The 22,824-nt window shown below is 42.5% G+C and overlaps 1 protein-coding gene, 1 non-coding gene and 1 pseudogene across 8 annotated transcripts in view; 2 read left to right on the top strand and 1 right to left on the bottom strand.

Moving 5' to 3' along the window:
* Nucleotides 1-22,824, bottom strand: part of WDR89 (WD repeat domain 89) — a 72,730-nt gene that overhangs the window by 27,481 nt on the left and 22,425 nt on the right. For 2 of the 7 annotated variants that reach the window (XM_055289141.2, XM_063644535.1), the window contains one exon: nt 1,752-1,840. The exons of 4 other annotated variants lie outside the window; for them this stretch is intronic. The gene's annotated coding sequence lies outside the window, so the exon portion shown is untranslated. Of the gene's footprint in view, nt 1-1,751; nt 1,841-3,350; nt 3,515-22,824 lie in introns of those variants that run through there. One more of the 7 variants, XM_055289142.2, reaches the window with a different exon arrangement.
* On the top strand, nt 916-1,282 carry LOC134737321 (10 kDa heat shock protein, mitochondrial-like; annotated as a pseudogene).
* Nucleotides 20,191-20,292, top strand: LOC129488929 (U6 spliceosomal RNA). Its single transcript, XR_008659773.1, has one exon. It is a non-coding gene; the product is annotated as a U6 spliceosomal RNA (small nuclear RNA).

Genomic DNA, 22,824 nt, shown 5'->3' with positions numbered 1-22,824 from the left:
GTTCCTTTTAGCTCAAACCCAATTACTGGTTCTACTCAAGTCATCCTCAGCATTGGCAAGGATCTCCACTTTGGAATAATCTGCTGGCCCCAGCTGCCTTACACAACTTTAGAATTTAAACATAGATATGTAGGCAAAAAAAAAAAAAAAAAAAAAAAAAAAAGGTTTCCCAAAAATATTCATGCCTTAATCCCTGGAATCTGTGAATATGTTAGGTTACAAAGGAAAACTGAAGTTGTACATGGAATTAAGGTTGCTAATCAGCCTAATTTAAGGCTAACCTTAAAATAGGGAGATTATCCTAGATTATCTGTTATCACCCTGGCCCAATATGATAACAAGTGTCTTTAAAAGTGGAAGAGGGAGGCAGAAGAGTCAGACGAAGAGGTTTCCATAGAAGAAAGGCAAACACACAGAGAGATACAATGTTGCTGGTTTTGAAGACTGAGGCTGAGGGTGGCCTCTAGAAACTAAAAAGCAAGAAAAGATTTTCCTCTAAGCCTCCAAATGGAAATGCAGCCCTGTTGACATCTTAATTTTAGCCCAGTGACATCCATTTTGGACTTCAGACCTCCAGAACCATAAGATAATAAACTTCTGTCATTTCAAACAACTAAGTTTGCATTAATTTGCTATAGCAGCAATAGGAAACGAATACAACAGAGGTTCCCAGTATAGAATCCCAGAGAAGTGCTTCTAAGGCAGTAGCAGCTTGCAATGGTAGAACTGGGATTTGAACCTAGGCATTCTGGCTTCAGGCTTCACGGACTGTGCTCTAAACCACCATACTAGATTGCCTCTCCAGGGTGGGCTGTATGTAGGACAAGTTCAAGGCCAGAAAAACATGCATGCCTAGTAACACTATCATAAATTCTTGACACTAGAGCAGAGTACAAGTCTGAGGCAGAGGGAGTCATGGCAGGACAAGCGTTTAAGTTTCTTCCACTCTTTGACCGAGTATTGGTTGAAAGGAGTGCTGCTGAAACTGTAACCAAAGGAGGCATCATGCCTCCAGAAAAATCTCAAGGAAAAGTATTGCAAGCAACAGTAGTCGCTGTTGGATCAGGTTCTAAAGGAAAGGGTGGAGAGATTCAACCAGTTAGTGTGAAAGTTGGAGATAAAGTTCTTCTCCCATAATATGGAGGCACCAAAGTAGTTCTAGATGACAAGGATTATTTCCTATTTAGAGATGGCGACATTCTTGGAAAGTACGTAGACTGAAATAAGTCACTATTGAAATGGCATCAACATGAAGCTGCCCATTCCACTGAAGTTCTGAAATCTTTCATCATGTAAATAATTTCCATATTTCTTTTATAACAAACTAATAACTAATGAAAAAAAGAAAATAAATTCTTCTACTGTGCTTTCTCATCAATGAATATTCTTTCTAGCCTGTCTAACAAATTCATTTTCATTCTTAAGATGAAATGTTTTTTCTGTTGCTTTAGTGATATCTTCTTAAGCATCTGTCTTTTCATCTTTAAAAGGAGAAATGAGTACGAACTCAAGAACTGTTAGGAGGATTAACTAATGCATGACCATGTGTTCTGCACAATGTCTGGCATATCATAGTACATACACAATAGATGTAATAGGCCAGGCGTGGTGGCTCACGCCTGTAATCCCAACACTTCTGGAGGCCGAGGCAGGGATCACTGAGGTCAGGAGTTCGAGACCAGTCTGGCCAACATGGTAAAACCCCGTCTCTACTAAAAATACAAAAATTAGCTGGGTGTTGTGGTGCACACCTGTAATCCAGCTACTCGGGAGGCTGAGGCAGGAGAACTGCTTGAGGTAGAGGTTGCAGTGAGCCAAGGTCACGCCACTGCACTCCAGCCTGAAAAACAGAGCGAGATTCTGACTTAAAAAAAAAAAAAGATGGCTGGACATGGTAGCTCACGCCTGTAATCCCAGCACTTTGGGAGGCCGAGGCGGGCCGATCACCTGAGGTTGGGAATTCGAGACCAGCCTGACCAACATGGAAAAACCCCGTCTCCATTAAAAATACAAAATTAGCCAGGTGGGTGGCACATGCCTGTAATCCCAGCTACTCAGGAGGCTGAGGCAGGAGAATCGCTTGAACCCAGGAGGAGGAGGTTGCGGTGAGCCGAGATCACGCCACTGCACTCCAGCCTGGGCAACAAGAGTGAAATTCCATCTCAAAAAAAAAAAAAAAAAAAAAAGATGTAATATAAAAATTACCAGTATCACCATGACTGATACCACTAATATCATATAAGTGAGAATTTGGATCTATCAGAGAGCTCCAAATAGCACAATTACATCAAACAGCAAAAAATATTAGTAAGTTGGATTTGAGGTTTTTTAAATTTATTTTATTTTTTTGTATTTTTAGTGGAGATGGGGTTTCACCGTGTTAGCCAGGATGGTCTCGACCTCCTGACCTCGTGATCCGCCTGCCTGGGCCTCCCAAAGTGCTGGGATTACAGGCGTGAGCCACTGCGCCCGGCCTGGATTTGGGTTTAAAACAGAAATAAGCATTCCCTCCAACTTTCAATTTTCAACATTTATTTTTACTTATTTTTTCCTTTGGAGATGGCATCACAGCTCATTAATTTTCAACATTTATAAGTGCACACACACAAAAAGCTCTAATGCACACACACAGTTCACCTTCTAGGTTCACTGTTAACTTCTTGCCACATTTGCTTTCTCTCTCTATACACACACACACACACACACACACACACACCACTACTTTTTAAAAATGAACCTTTTGATGAGAGTTAGCTGCAGACAAAGTATCACTCCATTCCTAAATACTTCACCAAAACAGCATCTCTCCAACCTTCTGTTTTTCATGTCATGGAATTTTTTTAATATCCTATTCTTCAACAACTTGCATCCAAAGAGTTCAGGATCTATTGATTGTCCTTGCCTAAATCAATGATTATGCTAGAATCTGCAAAACAGTCCTTTTCTAATTCTATCATTCTTTCTACCTTAGCAGGCATTCTTCTATAAACAAGAGCTTTTTTCCTTTCTCTGTTTCTTTGACTAGGAAATCATGATTCTTAAAAACTGTGTATCATAATCTATTGCTTTGTTGCTTTTTGATGCTCAAAGTGTCTGGACTTGGCCATTAAGACCCTTTAAGCCAGCTTCTGTAGCCTTCTGATAGGACCACATCAGCCTGTAAGCCCTACATGAGAAACTCCGTGGAAGCATTAGGTAGCTCTAAAAATGGTGTGCTTCCTTCAACTTGAGTATTCAGACATGAAATGACCATTTTCCAGTAATGCTGGGGTAGTCACCTCCACAGCTGCTGAGGTAACTAGCACAGTACAACTGTTCTGTGGTTTTCCCGCCAGACGAAATGGCCTTACCTTGAACACGCCAGGCTTGCTCCTGCCTCAGGACTGCAGCAACAGCTGTTTGCCTGGAGTATTCTTTCCCTGCATGTCTGCGTGAGTGACTCTTTCCTGTTATTCAGGTCTCAGCATATGTCACCTGCCCAGAGAGAGTCTCTCCCCAGCCAATCAACGTGAAAAAGCCCCTGTCACTTCCTATCACATCCTTATCCTGTTTCACTAATTTAAAAATTAAACATGATGGCCAGGTGCAGTGGCTCATTCTTGTAATCCCAGCATGTTGGGAGGCCAGGGCAGGCAGATTGCTTGAGCACAGTGGCCTGGTGCGGTGGCTCACGCCTGTAATCCCAGCACTTTGGGAGGCCGAGGCAGGCAGATCACGAGGTCAGGAGATCGAGACCATCCTGGCTAACACAGTGAGACCCCGTCTCTACTAAAAATACAAAAAATTAGCTGGGTGTGGCAGCGGGCACCTGTAGTCCCAGGTGCTCAGGAGGCTGAGGCAGGAGAATGGCGTGAACCCGGGAGGCGGAGCTTGCAGTGAGTGAGATCGCACCACTGCACTCCAGCCTGGGCAAAAGAGCGAAACTCTGTCTCAAAAAAAAAAAAAAAAAAAAGGTTGCTTGAGCCCAGGGGTTCGAGACCAGTCTGGGCAACAAGGCTAAACCCCATCTCTACAAAAAAATACAAAAATGAGGTGGGTGTGGTAGTGCACGCCTGTAGTTCCAGCTACTTGGGAGGATTACTTGAGCTCGGGAGGTGGAGGTTGCAATGAGCCAAGATCATGCCACTGCACTCCAGCCAGGACAACAGGGCAAGACCCTGTCTCAAAAAAAAAAAAAAACTGACAAACAAAATTTAAAATGTTTAATTATGAAGTATTTCAAATGTACAAAGGTCTATGTAGAAAAAAGTATAACAGACACCCAAACATGTACCACCTATACTTAACAAATATTAACATTTTTTACTGTATCTGCCTCAGTTTAACACAATGGAACATTACAGACACAAGTAAAACTTCACTCCAATAATTAAGAATTTAGAATAATGGCACCATATTTATATGTATCTTTCTTGCAATTTGCTCTTTTCACGCAATATAATTTTTAAAAAGTCCTGTTTTAGTGGTGAACTTATTATCTCTTTCTTGCTTATTTGTTAGTAAGTGGTTGCTGAATACATTAATGTCTAACTGATTCAACTTTCACACATTAAAATCACCACGTAAGGACGCTGCGGTCAACGATAGACCACATTTATGATAGTTAAGATTATAATGGAGGCCAGGTGTGGTAACCCATGTGTGTAATCCCAGCACTTTGGGAGGCCAAGGCGGGCAGATCACTTTAGCCTAGGAGTTTGAAACCAGCCTGAGCAACATAACAAAACCCCATCTCTACACAAAAAATACAAAAATTATCCAGGCATGGTGGCACATGCCTATAGTCCCATCTACTCGGGAGGCTGAGGCAAGGGTATCCTTGAGCCCGGGAGGCTGAGGCTGCAGGGAGCTGTGATTGCACCACTGCACTCCAGCCTCGGCAACAGAGCAAGACACGTGCTCTCTCTTTCCCTCTCTCTATACATATATACACACACATATATACATATACACACACACACACATATATACATACACACATATATATACACACACATACGTATACACACACACACAGACACACACACACATATATATATATGAGCTGGGAAAGTTCCATCATCTAATTGTGGTCCCTGCAAATTCATGGCACAATGCATTATTCATGTGTCTGTGGTGATGCGGGTATAAACAAACCTATTGCAATGCCAGTCATATAAAAGTATAGTACATACAATTATGTACAGGACATAATACTTCATAAAGACAATAAAGGACTATGTTATGGGTTTATGTTACTTTTTTTTTTGAGACGGAGTTTCGCTTTGTCACCCAGGCTGTAGTGCAGTGGCACCAACTCAGCCCACTGCGACCTCTGCCTCCCAGGTTCAAGAGATTCTCCTGCCTCAGCCTCCCAAGTAGCTGGGATTACAGGCATATGCCACAATGCCCAGCTAATTTTTGTGTTTTTAGTAGAGACAGGGTTTCACCATGTTGGCCAGGCTGATCTCGAACTCCTGACCTCAGGTGATCCACCCACCTCGGTCTCCCAAAGTGTTGGGATTACAGGCGTGAGCCACCATGCCCGGCAAGACTATACTTTTAATCGTTATTTTAGAGTGTACTTTCTCTACTTATTAAAAGGAAGTTAACTGTGAACAGCCTCAGGCAAGTCCTTCAAAGGGTATTCCAGCAGGCAATGTTCTCATAGAAGATGACAACTCCATGTGTTACTGCTCCTAAAAACCTTCCAGTGGGACAAGACATGGAGTAGAAGACCATAAAATTGATAATCCTGACCGTGTGTGGGCCTAGGCTAATGTGTGTGTCTTTTTTTTTTTTGGAGGCAGAGTCTTGTTCCATCACTCAGCGCAGTAGCGCCATCATGGCTCACTGCAGCCTCAACCTCCCAGGCTCAGGCCACCACATCCAGCTAATTTTTGTATTTTTGGTAGAGACAGGGTCTCACTATTTTGACCAAGCTGGTCTCAAACTTCTGGGCTCAAGCAATCTTCCTGCCTCAGCTTCCCAAAGTGGTGAGATTACAGGTATGAGCCACTGTCCCCAGCCTGTGTCTTAATTTTTAACAAAAGAGTTTTAAAAGTAAAACTAAAAAATAATAAAATAAAAATTAAAGTAGAAACAGGCTTATGGAATAAGGATATATGAAGAAAATATTTTTGTACAGCTGTACAATGTGTTTGTGTTTTAAGCTAAGTATTATTACAAAAGAGGAAAAAGTATCACAGCAAGTGCTCTCTACAGGTATACCATTTGTTATCATTTATACCATAATTTTATTACACCTTTTTATGTTTAGATATACAAGTATTTACCATTGTGTTACAACTGCTTACAGTATTCAGTAGAGTAAAATGCTGTACAGTGTAGTGTAGGTCATACCATACAGCCCAAGTATGTAGTAGGTTATACTATCTAGGTTGGGTAAGTACAGTATACTCCATGATGTTCCCAGGATGAAACTGCCTAATGACCCATTTCTCATTGTTAGGCAATGAATGACTGTAATCATAACTGGAGTTCAACAAATGTTAGGCTATGTGCTCGAAACTTCTATCCAGTTTTTAAATCCTAATCATTTAACCCTATGAGGCAGATATTATTATCACTATTTTACAAAGGAAATTGAAGCTCGGACAGACTAATTTGCCCATGCTCTCATAGCCACTAAGTGAACACATCGGAAGACTCTGGTTTGAAATTCAAGCTGTAACTTCAAAACCTGTGAATCTGTGTTCATTCCAATGTTAAGCTATTGATCTTCTATGTAAGTATTAAAGTACTGCTGTCAACTTTAATCCAGGGATATGCCCATGAGGCTTTAGAGGAGGGATTACATGTAAATTCTATGTATCAGAAGAGAAAGGAAGCAGTGTATGATTGTAAAAACATGTAACAACCTAGAAAAGGGTTACAATAAGCAATCATCCTTTACTTTTAATTTTTCATGTGATCTACTTTTCTCTTTAAAACTTTTTTTTTTTTTTTGAGATGGAGTCTTGCTCTGTTGCCCAGGCTGGACTGCAGTGACGCCATCTTGGTTCACTGCAAGCTCTGCCTCCTGGGTTCACGCCATTCTCCTGCCTCAGCCTCCCAAGTAGCTAGGACTACAGGTGCCCACCACCATGCCCGGCTAATTTTTTTGTATTTTTAGTAGAGACGAGGTTTCACCGTATTAGCCAGGATGGTCTCATCTCCTGACCTCGTGATCTGTCCACCTCAGCCTCCCAAAGTGCTGGGATTACAGGCGTGATAAAACTTTTTATCATGGAATTTGCATGGAGTAGAGAACAGTAAAAGAAATCCCCACAGGCGCATTATCCAGCACAATTATATTCCCCAAAAGTTATCAGGGATGGAGAAGTCAGTTATACATATTTTACTGAAGGGCAATTAAGAAACCCCAGGCCAGGCATGGTGGCTCACATCTGTAATCCCAGCACTTTGGGAGGCCAAGGCGGGCGGATCACCTGAGGTCGGGAGTTCGAGACCAGCCTGACCAACATGGAGAAACCCCATCTCTACTAAAAATACAAAATTAGCCAGGTGTGGTGGTGCATGCCAGTAATCCCAGCTACTTGGGAGGCTGAGGCAGGAGAATCGCTTGAACCCAGGAGGTGGAGGTTGCAGTGAGCCAAGATGGCGCCATTGCACCCCAGCCTGGGCAACAAGAGTGAAAGTCGGACTCAAAAAAAAAAAAAAAAAAAAAAAAGAAAGAAAAATAAAAGAAACCCCAGGCCGGGCGCAGCAGTGGTTCATGCCTGTAATCCCAGCACTTAGGGAGGCCAAGGAAGGTGGAATACCTGAGGTCAGGAGTTCAAGATCAGCCTGGCCAACACGGCGAAACCCCGTCTCTACTAAAAATACAAATTTGCTGGGCGTGGTGGCGCATGCCTGTAGTTCCAGCTACTTGGGAGGCTGAGGCAGGAGAATTGCTTGAACCCAGGAGGTGGAGGTTGGAGTGAGCCAAGATCACGCCATTTGCACTCCAGCCTGGGCAACAAGAGTGAGACTGTCTCAAAAAAAAAAAAAAAAAGAAAAAGAAAAGAACACCCCAACGGACAGAATGATGAAACTCTTCAAATTCTTCCTTCCCAACGCCCCACTCCTGCATGTGGCGTCAATACAATTTCCAGACTGATCCCAGGGCCAGATCCTGATTAGCTCAAACCAATTATAGTAATCCCACCCCCTTTAACAGTTCAGAAACCTTACATTTTGGGCAATCTGGGCATGCATTCCCTTCCCAACTGAAAGTACCCAGATATGAAACACTAACTCTAAAGCGGTCCCAAGCCAACTAATGAACAGGGCTTTTACACCATATCTATGAGCTTCAACATTTTCTGATTATTTAAGTCAGTTTGCAGCAGAACTTTTGTAAATGCAGCCAGAACCACCCTAACTAATTAGAGATAATCAAATAAAGTCTTGGGTATATCACTGAGTACTGACCTAATGTAAGAGGCCCCTATAAATAAAGATTTAAGAAACATTTTTTAAAAAGTCAAATTTCTAGGGCCAGGAACAGTGGCTTATGCTTGTAATCCCAGCACTTTCGGAGGCACAGGCAGGCAGATCACAAGGTCAGGAGTTCAAGACCAGCCTGGCCAACATGGTGAAACCCTGTCTCTACTAAAAGTATAAAAAAATTAGCCAGGCGTGGTGGCAGGTGCCTGTAATCCCAGCTACTCGGGAGGCTGAGGCAGGAGAACCGCTTGGACCCTGGAGATGGAGGTTGCCATGAGCCGAGATTGCACCATTGCACTCCACCTTGGGGGACAAGAGCAAGACTTCCAAATAAAATAAAAAATAAAGTTAAATTTCATTCACATTATTTAATTAACTTATTTGGAAACAGGATCTCGTCCCGTTGCCCTAGCTGGAGTGGAGTGGTACAATCACAGCTCACTGCAGCCTCAGCCTTCCAGGCGCAAGTGATCCTCCTGCTTAGCCTCCCAAGTAGCTGGGACTACAGGCACACACCACCACATCTGACCAGTTTTTAAACTTTTTTTTTCTGGAGACTAGGTCTTATTATGTTGGCCAGGCTGCTCTCGAACTCCTGGGCTCAAGTGATCCACCTTGACCTCCCAAAGTGTTGGGATTATAGGTGTGAGCCACTGCACCTGGTCTTCATTCATATTAAAAAGGGTGACTTTGGGCTAGGCAGGGTGACTCATGCCTGTAATTCCAGCACTGTGGGAGGCCAAGGTGGGCAGATCACTTGAGGTCAGGAGTTCGAGACCTGCCTGGCAAACATGATGAAACCCCATCTCTATTAAAAACAGAAAAATTATGCAGGTGTGGTGACGCACTCCTGTACTACTCGGGAGGCTGAGGCACAAGGATTGCTTGAACCCGGGATGTGGAGGTTGCAGTGAGCTGAGATCACACCACTGCACTCCAGCCTGGACGACAGAGCAAAACTCTGTCTCAAAAATAAAAAGGGGAGGGGTACTTTGATCTTTTGTTCTTCCTTGCTCCTTTAGTTTTTGTTCAAAAATAAAAAGGAAAAATGAGATACACAGAGGAACTCTCAGAAGACTCTCTATAAAAATCTGTGCTCAGTAATAATGGTAGGATCCTTGATTCTAAATACATCAACAAAATAAGAAAACAAACCAGCGAAATGATCTAATTTATCTTATTTTATTTTTTTGAGATGGAGTCTCACTCTCACCCAGGCTTAAGTGCAGTGGTGCGATCTTGGCTCACTGCAGCCTCTGCTTCCCGGGTTCAAATGATTCTCCTGCCTCAGCCTCCCAAGTAGCAGGCACCCACCACTACGCCTGGCTAATATTTGTATTTTGAGTAGAGACAGGGTTTCACCACGTGGGTTGGCCAAGCTGGTCTCAAACTCCTGACCTTAGGTGATCTGCCCACCTTGGCCTCCCAAAGTATTGGGATTACAAGGCCGGGCGCAGTGGCTCATATCTGTAATCCTAACACTTTGGGAGGCTGAGGTGGGCGGATCACGAGGTCAGGAGTTTGAGACCAGCCTGGCCAACATGGTGAAACCCCATCTCTACTAAGAATGCAAAAATAAGCTGAGTGTGGTGGTGCATGCCTGTAATTCCAGCTACTCGGGAGGCTAAGGCAGAAGAATCACTTGAACCTGGGAGGCGGAGGTTGTAGTGAGCTGAAGATTGTGCCACTGCACTCCAGCCTGAGCAAAACAAAACAAAACAAAACAAACAAACAAACAAAAAACAACTTAATATAGAATTCCATCTGGCTGGGCATGGTGACTTATGCCTGTAATCCCAGCACTTCGGAAGACTGAGGCAGGAGGATCACTTGAAGCCAGGAGTTCAAGACAAGCCTGGGCAACAGAGTAAGTCTTTCTCAAAAAAAATAAATAAATAAATAAATAAATAAAAAATAAAAAAATCTGTCTAGTAAGTTTCTGTATGTTTTAATAATGTATTTATATTTTTGAATATATAACATAGTCAATGGTTCAAAGTTAAAAAGGTCCCCAAACTATCTTAGAACATCTCTGTCCTCAAGTCCCTTTCCTGTCCCAGCAGGCGATGTTACTAGTTTCTTACAAATATTAATATTTTCAGAGACTGTCAATTTGGAGTACAGTGTAAATACTGCAGTGAAGTATCTCAACAAAAACCAGCCAGTGTGGCGCACACAGACACACACAGACACACACACACACACACACACACACACACAAATAGGTTTAAGAAGCAAAACCCCTAGTGCTGGCAATTTGGATGAAGACCATGCCTGCCGCCTTTAAGAAGTTGGGAGACAGAAAAGCAAACAATTACAATATAGGAAGACAGGTGGCCGGGTGCAGTGGCTCGGTGGCTCACGCCTGTAATCTCAGCGCTTTGGGAGGCTGAGGTGGGCAGATCACGAGGTCGGGAGATCTAGGCCATCCTGGCCAACATGGTGAAACCCCATCTCTACTAAAATACAAAAAATTGGCCAGGTGTGGTGGTGCGCTTGTAGTCCCAGCTACTCAGGAGGCTGAGGCAGGGGAATGAGGCAGGGGAATCGCTTGAACCCGGGAGGCGGAGGTTGTAGTGAGCCGAGATCGCGCCACTGCACTCCAGCCTGGCAACAGCAAAACTCCGTCTCAAAAAAAAAAACCAAAAAAACAAAAACGAAGACTGGTATTAGGACAGAGGTGATAGGAACACAAAGCAGAAGTATGCAGAAGGCACAATGCTTGGCATAAAGAAAATATGCAACAAATATTAATTTCCTCCCTAATTTTCATTTCATTTTAGTCATTTAAATTCATTTCACATTTTAAAAGCTACGATTCTTACAGCTGTTCAGAAACTTAACACAGTTTAGTTACTTTTATATTAACTATTTAAAAAAACAACATGAAACCTTCATGAACACCGTATCAAATAAACAACTCTCAAATCTGAATAAACCATAGCCACACCAAATTGAGCTGGTGCTTTCTTAGATTTTATTCTTCATTTTATAATGAAAAATCGACCTCTAAAGAGCATATGGCCGGGCGTGGTAGCTCACGCCTGTAATCCCAGCACTTCGGGAAGCCGAGGCGGGCGGATCACCTGAGCCTCAAGAGTTGGGAGACTAGCCTGGCCAGCATGGTGAAATCCCGTCTCTACTAAAAATACAAAAATTAGCCGAGGGTGGTAGCACCCACCTATAATCCCAGCTACATGGGAGGCTGAGGCAGGAGAATTGCTTATACCTGGGAGGTGGAGGTTACAGTGAGCCAAGATCGCGCCACTGCACTCCAGCCTGGAGACAGAGAGAAACTCTGTCTCAAAAAAACAAAAACAAAAACAAAAAATAAAACAAAATCAAAAAAGCATATGAACTTCAGTATGTTTCAAAAGATGACTGTGTTTCACTGCCCAAGGTTCTCAGTGAAGTCTCCCAAGATTCTTATCTTAGATACCAACCAGAATGTTTAGGATTTAAACTATTAAAAACGCCCTTGAGTTCCTTGGAGAAAGAAGAGTTTAAAAGGAAAAACAAAAAGACATAGGAGCCAAGAACTCCACTGGCCAATCGAAAACAATCTTAACAACAAAATAACAATACTCATCTGAGCGCAGTGGCTCACGCCTGTAATCCCAGCTACTTGGGAGGCTAAGGCAGGAGAATCGCTTGAACCAGGGAGGTGAAGGCTGCAGTGAGCCAAAGTCACACCACTGCACTCTGGCCGGGGCGACAGAGTAAGACTCTGTCTTAAAAAAAAAAAAAAAAAAAAAAACTCTTGGATTACAATCCAAAGAATAAAATAAATATCCATGAGTCCATACTGATAAAAATGAATCAGTAAATAAATAAATGAGGGAGAAGGAAAAAATCTTCCTCACAGAAGAACTCAAGTATGATATATGTAGATATACCCCCCGTAGAAAGTAGAGCTGAATTCTCCTCCCCTTGAATGTAGGCTGGACTTAGTTACTTGCATCCAAAGAACAGAGTATAGAAAGGGTAAATGACAGTAACCTCATTGTGGAGAAGCTCAGATGACATCACTGTGACTAACTGATCAAGGGTAACATCATCAGCAATATGTCATGCTCCTATCATGAATCCCCTGGTATGATGTGATAAGAAAGGCATTTCATTCACCTCTGTTATATTCTTCCCCAAATAGAAAACTCTGGTCTAATCATGAGAAAACCCTCAAACTAATCCAATTTGAGGGATATTCTTTTCTTTTTTTTTCTTTCTTTTTTTTTTTTTTTTTTTTTTTGAGAGGGAGTCTCACTCTGCCACCCAGGCTGGAGTGCAGTGGTGCAAACTCGGCTCACTGCAACCTCTACCTCCTGGGTTCAGTCAATTCTCTTGCCTTAGCCTCCTGAGTAGCTAAGATTACAGGTGCGCACCACCACGCCTGGCTAATTTTTGTATTTCTAGTAGAGATGGGGTTTCACCATGTTGGCCAGGCTGGTCTCGAACTCCTGACCTTGTAATTCGCCCGCCTTGGTCTCCCAAAGTGCTGGGCCAATTTGAGGGATATTCTACAAATACCTGGCCAGTACTCTTCAAAAGTTTCAGGATCAGACCAGGCACAGTGGCTCATGCCTGCAATCCTAGCACTTGGGGAGGCTGAGACAGGCAGATCTTGAGGCCAAGAGTTTGAGACCAGCCTGGCCAACATGGTGAAACCCCATCTCTACTAAAAATACAAAAATTGGCAGGGAGTGGTGGCACACACTTGTAGTCCCAGCTACTCAGGAGGCTGAGGCATGAGAATCACTTGAACCCAGGAGGCGGAGGTTGCAGTGAGACAAGATCACGTCACTGCACTCCAGCCTGGGCAACAGAGCGAGGCCCTGTCGCAAAAAAAAAAAAAAAAAAAAAAAAAAAGCTTAAGATCATGAAAAACAAAGAAAGACCAAGAAATCATCACAGATGGGGGGAGACCATGATGATGTGGTGACGAAATTCAATATGGTGTCCTTGATTAGATCCTGGACTAGTAAAAGGACATTCATGGAAGACCTGGTGAAATCCAAATAAAGTCTATCATTTAGTTAATAGTATTATCCCAATGTTAATTTCTTAGTTTTGACAAATGTTCCATGGTTATGTTAACATTAGGGAGGCTGGGTGAAGGGTTTACAGGAACTCTGTACTATTTTTGCAACTTTTCTGTAAACCTAACATTATCCCCCCCCCCCAAATTTTTTTTTTTTTGAGACAGGGTCTGGCTCTGTCCCCCAGGCTAGAGTACCGTGGCATAATCTCGGCTCACTGCAACTGCTGCCTCCTGGGTTCAAGCAACTCTCCTGACTCAGCCTCCCGAGTAGCTGGGATTATAGATGCGCACCACCACATCCGGCTAATTTTTTGTATTTTTAGTAGAGATGGGGTTTCACCATGTTGCCCAGGCTGGTCTCAAACTCCTGAGCTCAAGTGATCCGCCCACCTCGGCCTCCCAAAGTGCTGGGATTACAGACATGAGCTACCATGCCCGGCCAACAAAAAATTTTTAACATATCATCGATATTTATAGTTCTAGACAGAAAATATTTCTGGTACTAACACACTAGGAATGTCCCAATACTGAAAAGCCCTTCAGTCAAACTCATCACTAGACCTGAGATGGCTCTAGCAGGCCGATCAGGACCACCACCAACAATCTCTGCCCTAGTCGCGTCCCTAATCTACTTCATAATAAACTGGAAATTATATAGCAGAGCCAACAGAATCTTCTTCCATATGCCAATATCCCCTTCCCCAAAGCAGTACTAAGGAAAGGTAAAAATAAAATTTCAAGCTTTTTTTTTTTTTTTGAGACAGCATCTCCTCTGTCGCCCAGGCTAGAGTGTGGTGGTGCGATCTCAGCTCACTGCAACCTCTGCCTCCCAGGTTCAAGCGATTCTCCTGCCTCAGTCTCCCGAGTAGCTGGGATTACAGGGGTGTGCCACCATGCCCAGCTAACTTTTGTATTTTTTGTAGAGACCGGGTTTCGCCATGTTGGCCAGGCTAGTCTCGAACTCCGACCTCAGGTGATCCATCCACCTCGGCCTCCCAAAGTGCCCCAAAGTATTGTAATCCCAACAAGCATGAGCCACCGTGCCTGGCCAAATTTCAAGAATTCTCACGAATACTCCCAAATTTGGAAAGAAGCAAACTGAGGGAGTTGGTAGGCAACCTCAAAAAATCTCTCGAAAGTAGTAAGTACTCCTACTTACTACTGCAGGAGCTTAGCAAAGGCATGAAGAGTTGGTAGGGCTATTTTTTAATGTCTCCAGGCTCAGTTTGGGAAATGAGAAGCAGCCCGTTAAGAGTGGAATATACCTGGGACTTGTTGGAATGGGATTTGGTATAGGACATTCAATGGGATCTCAGATGAAAGGATAGATTCCACGTCCCCCAGCAAGGACTGTCTCAGCCCCAGTATGTGCCTAGTTTTTGCCAGCGGAAGCAATGCATGCCGCAGTTAGGCTAGGATTAAGAGATAATGGGTCTTCTCTACCTTTTCTTCGCTCATCTGCTGGCTGGATGGAGAAGACTCCTTGGTCCTACAGGATGGTATAGCCATAAAATGAAAGGAGTTGCAGCCTACAAATCACCAGATGAAAGGCTATCTGCTGACCAGGAAAACCTACATTTGGCTGCATCAGTCAAACAGCAGTGAATAGATCTGAAACATGTAGTTTTAAAACTCCAAATCTGTTGCAGAGGTGGCATCCTGTAACTTCTTAGGGGACAAGTGAGAAAAAAACCCAAAAAACTCCAAAACACAATGATTCCAACCTCTTAATGTTATTCATTGTTTTAAAAAACTTAAAGTGATTTCAAGAGCCAGAAGCTCTTATATTAAAATACCTAAATTTTAGTAATTTCTTTCAGACTATTTATTTTTTGTGGATTCTAGCTCTTTTTTACACTGCTGAAATTTTTTTTTTTTTTTTTTTTTTTTGAGACAGAGTCTCTCTCTGTTGCCCAGACTGGAGTGCAGTGGTGCGATCTCGGCTCACTGCAACCTCCACCTCCTGGATTCAAGCAATTCTCTGCCTCAGCCTCCCGAGTAGCTAGGATTACACGTGCCCACCACCACGCCCAGCTAATTTTTGTATTTTTAGTAGAGATGCGGTTTCAACATCTTCGCCAGGCTGGACTTGAACTCATGACCTTGTGATCCACCCGCCTTGGCCTCCCAAAGTGCTGGGATTACAGGTGTGAGCCATCGCATTCAGCCACTGCTGAAATTTTTAAACATTTTTTTTTTATACAAACAGAGTCTCACTATGTTGCGCCAGCTGGTCTTGAACTCCTGTATGTAAGCAATCCTCCTGCTTTGGCCTCCCAAAGCGCTGGGATTATAGGCATGAACCATCACGCCCAGCCTATTACTGAAACTTTTAATGATGATGACAACCTCATAACAATCCCAAAGTACTATTATATCCATTTTACTGATGAGAAAAGCACAGCTAATATGCAGTAAAGCTAGTTTCTGAATTCAAGCATTCTATTCCAGAGCCCATGCTATTAATTCCTATACTATACTGTCTCTATATAAGCATGTAGCATATTAATCTTTTTAAAGGGGGAGTATTAGCAGAGCCACATGGAAGCAGTAGCTGCTAATGTCTAAAGTGACAAGGCCAGTGGCAAACCTGAAAAATCTACTGGCAGCCACAAAAGCTTTATACGAGACATTCAAGTAGCTTAATATTTATCAGGTATATCCTTTCTTTTCTTTTTTCTTTTTTTTTTTTTTTGAGACAGGGTCTCACTCTGTGGCCCAGGCTGGAGTGCAGTGGTGCAATCACAGCTCACCACAGCCTTGACCTCCCTGGCTCAAGCAATTCTCCCACCTACCTCAGCCTCCCAAGCAGATGGGACCACAGGCACATGTCACCACACCTGGCTATATTACACATATCTGATGTCAGCTTATTTGAAGCAAAACTGCACAGAGGAATCTTAACAATCTGGTTATTAACATTTCAGAGAAACAGGGAAGAGTAAAATAGGAACAATCACACATATGCATTACCAGTATGTCCCAGAGGAAACAATACCTTGGGGTAAAAAGCATACACTGGTTTAATTTCAGGAGAATCGTTTCCAGAAAACATTTATAATTTAGAGAAATATATGTGTATATTTTAAACTAACACAGAATTGGCTCTAAGACAATTTGCCAAAGAGCCATTTGTTTTAAATTCAGAAGAACTGCTGAATATTTAGCGGAAGGTATGCTAAACTGACATCTGCTACAACTCTAATATATTAATTTTAAATTTCACATTCATTAATGACTAAGACTGTCTCTGTAAATTAATCCGGCTTAGCTAGTCTGAATATGGTATTCTTATTCACATAAACGTCCAAGATAGTGGTTGCAGCAACATATGGCATCCCATGCATTAAATACACTAAAATTCTCAGGAAAAGCACAATTTTTAAAGTACAGGAATCTGTTACCAAGGAAAAGGGGGAGGACTGGGAGGAAATGACACATACTTTCTCATGCAGTGTGAGATTATGCTGCAGGTTCCAGATATAACATTCAAAGCATCTTTTTAAAAACAAAAACATTTTCCTCAATAACATCCTGAGATGTCCAGTTTTGCATGTAAATCTTGCATCCAAACATCACATGACCTTTACGGTAATTCCACAAATGCCCAGAATCTTTCAACAAGAACAATTAACTGCCTTTTTCCTTTCCATAACAACCAGCTGGTTAACCAAACAGAGAAACCAAATTTCCCTAAGTCACCAGATGTCTTAATTTGGAACAGTTAGAAGCAATTTGGAATAATCCAATTCTTGAATTGATACTACATGTTTACTATTTCTTCATTTTCTAATTTTGAAAAGATGCTTTTAAGAATTAAACAAATGCTATCTTTAATAACTGCAAAAAAATGAGGAAAAACAAAAAGAACCATATCCTGTTACAGAATGATGTTAACATTATCTAAGAGCCAGCTACTTAAAAAATATTGTATACATTATAGTTAGAAACTGATAAGCTCTAACAACATTAAATCTGATCAAAAGTTCTAAAGAATTACCCTACTCAAGAATTCAAAAACAGCCGGGCCCAGTGGCTCACGCCTGTAGTCCCAGCACTTTGGCAGGCCGAGGCAGGCAGATCACGAGGACAGGAGTTCAAGACCAGCCTGGCCAACATGGCAAAACCCTGTCTCTACTAAAAATACAAAAATTAGCCAGGTGTGGTAGTGTGTGTCTGTACTCCCAGCTACTCAGGAGGCTGAGGCAGAAGAATCACTTGAACCTGGAAGGTGGAGGTTGCAGTGAGCTGAGATAGTGCCACTGCACTCCAGCCTTGGTGACAGAGCAAGACTCTGTCTCTAAAAAAAAAAAAAAAAAAAAGAATTCAAAAACAATTCTTGGCCAGGTGCGGGGGCTCACACCTATAATTCTAGCACTCTGGGAGCCTGAGGTGGGTGGATTGTTTGAGCCCAGGAGTTTGAGACCAGCTTGGGCAACGTGGCTAAACTCCGTCTCTACAAAATTTAGCTAATTTTTGTATTTTAGAGCTAAATGTACAGGGCATGGTGGTAGTCTCAGCTACTTGGGATGCCGAGGTGGGAGAAGCACCTGAGCCCAGGCAGGTTGCGGCTGCAAGTTGAGCTGTGATTGCAGCACTGCACTCCAGCCTGGGTGACAGAGTGAGACTCTGTCTCAACACCAAAACCAAACCAAACAAAAAAACAATTCTGGAAAGGTTATGACATGACAGGCCTAGAACATAACAAATTCAGCAAAGAACAGTCATGAAGTCCCTTTCTTCATGCAGGACAGGATAGAAGGAGATAGGTGGAAATATAGTCCAATAACTAATTATAATAATAAAAATAGTGATGAGTGTTATAAAAAATAACAACATAGGGTAAGGCAAGAAAAATGAGGCAGAAAAAGCCATTTTTATTCAATCACTAAAGGAAACTTCCCCCATGAGGTGATATTTGGGCCGAGACCAGGACAAAATGAGGGAGGCAAGGGAGCGGATTACATGGAGCAAGAGCTGCCTAGGCAGAGAGAAACGACAAGTGGGCCAGTGCAGCTAAAGTCAGAAAAAGAAAGAAGGGTGTAGAAAATGAGGTTAAAGAGGTAGCTGGAGCCAGAGGAGAGCTCTGTTGGTCATGGTAAGAACTTTGGATTTTATTTTATTTATTTATTTATTTATTTTTTTTGAGACAGAGTCTCGCTCTGTTGCCCAGGCTGGAGTGCAGTGGCACCATCTCGGCTCACTGCAAACTCCGCCTCCCGGGTTCACGCCATTCTCCTGCCTCAGCCTCCTGAGTAGCTGGGACTACAGACGCCCAACACCTCGCCCGGCTAATTTTTTGTATTTTTAGTAGAGACGGGGTTTCACCATGTTAGCCAGGATGGTCTCGATCTTCTGACCTCGTGATCCACCCGCCTCAGCCTCCCGAAGTGCTAGGATTACAGGCGTGAGCCACCACGCCCGGCCGAACTTTGGATTTTATTCTCAAGTGAGAAAGCAAGCCACTGTAGGCTGAGAGCAGGTAAGAGACACTGAGAATGGGTTCCTTGGGCTGCTGCCTGGAGAACAGGCTAAAGGGCAAGAGTATAAGTAGTTAGTTTAGAGGTTTGTGCAAAATTCTGAGAAAGAGTTATGACAGAAGTGGCTGGATATAGGTCACGAATATGAAAGAATTTTCTGGTAAGACTGCAAGTGGTGTGTGAGAAGAGCAGTCAAAAATGATTCTTGTCTCGAAAACAAATGATTCTTAAGTTTCTGGCTTAAGCAGCAAGGTAAATATGTTGTTAGTATATTATCAATACTTTATACAAGCTTTTTTTTGAGACAGAGTTTTGCTCTTGTTGCCCAGGCTGGAGCACAATGGCATGATCTTGGCTCACTACAACCTCCACCACCTAGGTACAAGCGATTCTCCTGTCTCAGCCTCCCAAGTAGCTCGGATTACAGGCATGCGCCACCACGCCTGTCTATTTTTTTTTTGTATTTAGTAGAGATGGGGTTTCACCATGTTAGTCAGGCTGGTTGCGAACTCCTGACCTCAGGTGATCCACCCACCTCAGCCTCCCAAAGTGCTGTGATTATGGGAATGCGCCACTGTGCCTGGCCTAATTACAAGCACAAGCTTTTAAGATAAGATGATTAACTGGACAATTTGATAATTACAGGCCTTACTGATAAATTGTGATATGCTAATACAATAGAATTCTCTTTTTTTGTTGTTTTTTTGAGACCAAGTCTTGCATTGTAACCCAGGCTGGAGTGCAGTGGAATGATCTCAGCTCACTGCAACCTCCAGAGTTCAAGCGATAATCCTGCCTCAGCCTCACAAATAGCTGGAGTTACAGGCACCCACCACCACGCCCAGCTAATTTTTGTAGTTTTAGTCGAGACGGGGTTTCACTATGTTGGCCAGGCTGGTCTCAAACCCCTGGCATCAAGTGATCCGCCTACCTCGACCTCTCAAAGTGCTGGTATTGCAAGCATGAGCCACTGCACCTGGCCTAGAATTCTACATAGCAATAAAAAACATACAACTGGTACATGCAACAATGTGGATCAATCTCAGAATTGGTTAGATGCCTGACACAAAAAGGTACTACAGGATTTCATCTATACAAAGTTTTAAAAAAGGCAAAACAAATCTATAATGGTAGACGTAAGAATACTACTTATTTTGGGGGGAGATATAAACTGAGAAACAGAACAAGAGAATTCTAGGTGGTGATTATGCTCAGATGCATACATTTAAAAATAAAATCATGGTGCTCACTTCAGCAGCATATATACTAAGATTGGTACGATACAGATTAGCATGACCCCTGCACGAGAATGACATACCAGTGTGTGAAACACTCCATATTTTTAGAGGTGTGTGTGTGTGTGTTAGAGAGAGACAGGGTCTCACTCTCTGTCACCCAGGCTGGAGTACAATGGCACAATCTTGGCTCACTGCAATGTCAGCATCCCAGGATCAAATGATCCTTCAGCCTCAGCCTACCAAGTAGCTGAGACTACAGGCATGTGCCACCATGCCTGGCTAATTTTTGTATTTCTGTAAGAGATGGGGTTTTGTCATGTTGCCCAGGCTGGTCTCAAACTCCTGGACTCAAGCAATCTACCCGCCTCAGCCTCCCAAAGTGCTGGGATTATAAGCAGGAGGCACTGTGCCTGGCTTGTAGGTGTATTTTAACAAAGAAGAACATTCAGATAACAAGAAAGAATTCTTGGAAATTAAGAATAAGATAGCAGAAATACAAAATCCACAGAAGAGCTAAAAGATATGGTTAAGGAATACTCCCAACTAAAGTAGAAGAAGAAGAAAGAGAAAGAATGAAATCAGAGGATTGATCAATCTAAGTCAAATATCCTAAAAATGAAAAGTCCAGGAAGAAAATAGAAAAGAAAAAAAAAAAAAAAAAACCTGAGTGTTCAGCAAAAAGGATAGCAAAAGAAAGCCATACCAAACCACATATATCTTGAAATTTCATAATGCTGGGGATAAAGGAAAGATTCTACAAGTGTCCATGGAGAAAAGGGGTCTCATAAAAAATCTGAAGAATCGTAATAGCATTAGACTTCTCAGTAGCAACCACCCTCGGAGAAAAAAGGAATAATGCCTTGAAAATTCTGGGTCAAAATTATCTCTAACCTGGAGTCTTTTTAGCCAGTTAAGTTAACAATGAAATGTGCGTCTAGAACAGAGATATTTTATGTGTGTGTATTTTTTAAAATAATGGAGCAAATGCCTCCCTATTTCTGCCAAGCCTCACGCTATGGAAAGAGCAGCAACGGTCGGCAGGTGGTGGGGAAGAGCACGGAGAGAAACCTCCTGTTGGGGCCTGCTGGGACTGAGTAGAGCAGCGACAAGAAGAAAACTCTCCAGCATCCCAGGCCTGACACTAAGCATCAGATAGTAATAGCTCACAGCTGAAGGAATTTGAAGTTTTGGGTATATTAATGTTAACTATAGTAACACCAAAACCCAAACCAGGCTAGACTATCCAAACTCCAATACTCACAGTCTGATAGAAGCACAAGTATCCATTTCCAAGATAAATACCACTTACCTTAGTCTCTACTATTCTTCTACATATGATGTACAGAATGCAATTTTAAAGAGACAGAGAAATACCAACAAGTTATCAAGAAATGAGGCAAAAAACAGAAAAAAAACCTAGAGAACACTCAGATATATATTATACACTTACTAATAGTGTAACTACACACTCCCACTGCTTCACTTGACAAGCCTTAAAAGCAAACAAAAAAAACTAAAATAATTATGAATTGGTTATTTTTAAGCACCCCCCCAAAACAGAAAACAACAAGTATTGGCAAGAATGTAAAGAAACTATAGTACAGCCAAAATGGAAACCTGTATGAAGGTTCCTAAAAAAATTTAAAATAGGCTGGGCACCGTGGCTCACAGCTGTAATCCCAGCACTCTGGGAGGCTAAGGCAGGAGGATCACCTGAGGTCAGGAGTCTAAGATCAGCCTGGCCAACATGGTGAAACCCCATCTCTAGTAAAAATACAAAAATTAGTTGGGCATGGTGGCACGTGCCTGTAATCCAAGCTACCCAGGAGGCTGAGGTGGGAGAATCACTTGAACCTGGGAGGTGGAGCCTGCAGTGAGCCGAAGTCGTGCCATCGCACTCCAGGCTGGATGACAGAGCGAGACTCCGCCTCAAAAAAAAAAAAAAAAAATTGAAATCAGTATGTCAAAGAGATAACTGTACTCCCAGGTTCACTGCAGCATTTTTTCACAACAGCCAAGATATAGAATCAACCTAAGTGCTCATCAGTTGATGAAGGGATAAAGAAAATGTGGTGTAAAAATACAAAAATTAGCCGAGCATGGTGGTGTGCACCTGCCGTCCCAGCTACTGGGGTATACATTTGTGTATATACACAACGGAATACTACTCAGCCTTAAAAAAGAACAAAATCCTGTCATTTGTGAAACAGGGATAAACTTGCAGGACATTATATTATAAACTAAAGTAAGCCAGATATAGAAAGCCAAATATCACATGATCTCATCTAGATGTGTGTATATATACAAACATACATATCTATATGTGAAATCTAAAACAGTCAAACCTATGGAAGCAGAGAGTAGAAAGGTGGTTAATCAGGGCTGGAAAAGAGGGAGAATCGGGGAGATGTCGATCAAAGGGTATAAAACTTCACTTGGAAAGAGGAGTAAGTTCAAGAGCTCTACTGTACAATATGGTGACTACAGTTAGTAACAATGTACTGTATACTTGAAAATTGCTAAGAGGGGGCAGGTACAGTGGCTCACGCTTGTAATCTCAACACTTTGGGAGGCCAAGGCGGGCAGACTGCTTGAAGTCAGGAGTTTGAGACCAACCTGGCCAATATGGTGAAACCCC

This window comes from Symphalangus syndactylus, chromosome 8 (genome assembly GCF_028878055.3).
Source record: "Symphalangus syndactylus isolate Jambi chromosome 8, NHGRI_mSymSyn1-v2.1_pri, whole genome shotgun sequence".
Taxonomy (NCBI): Eukaryota; Metazoa; Chordata; class Mammalia; order Primates; family Hylobatidae; genus Symphalangus; species Symphalangus syndactylus.
Note: the sequence above shows the minus strand (reverse complement) of the source record. Positions and strands in the feature narration are given on the sequence as shown.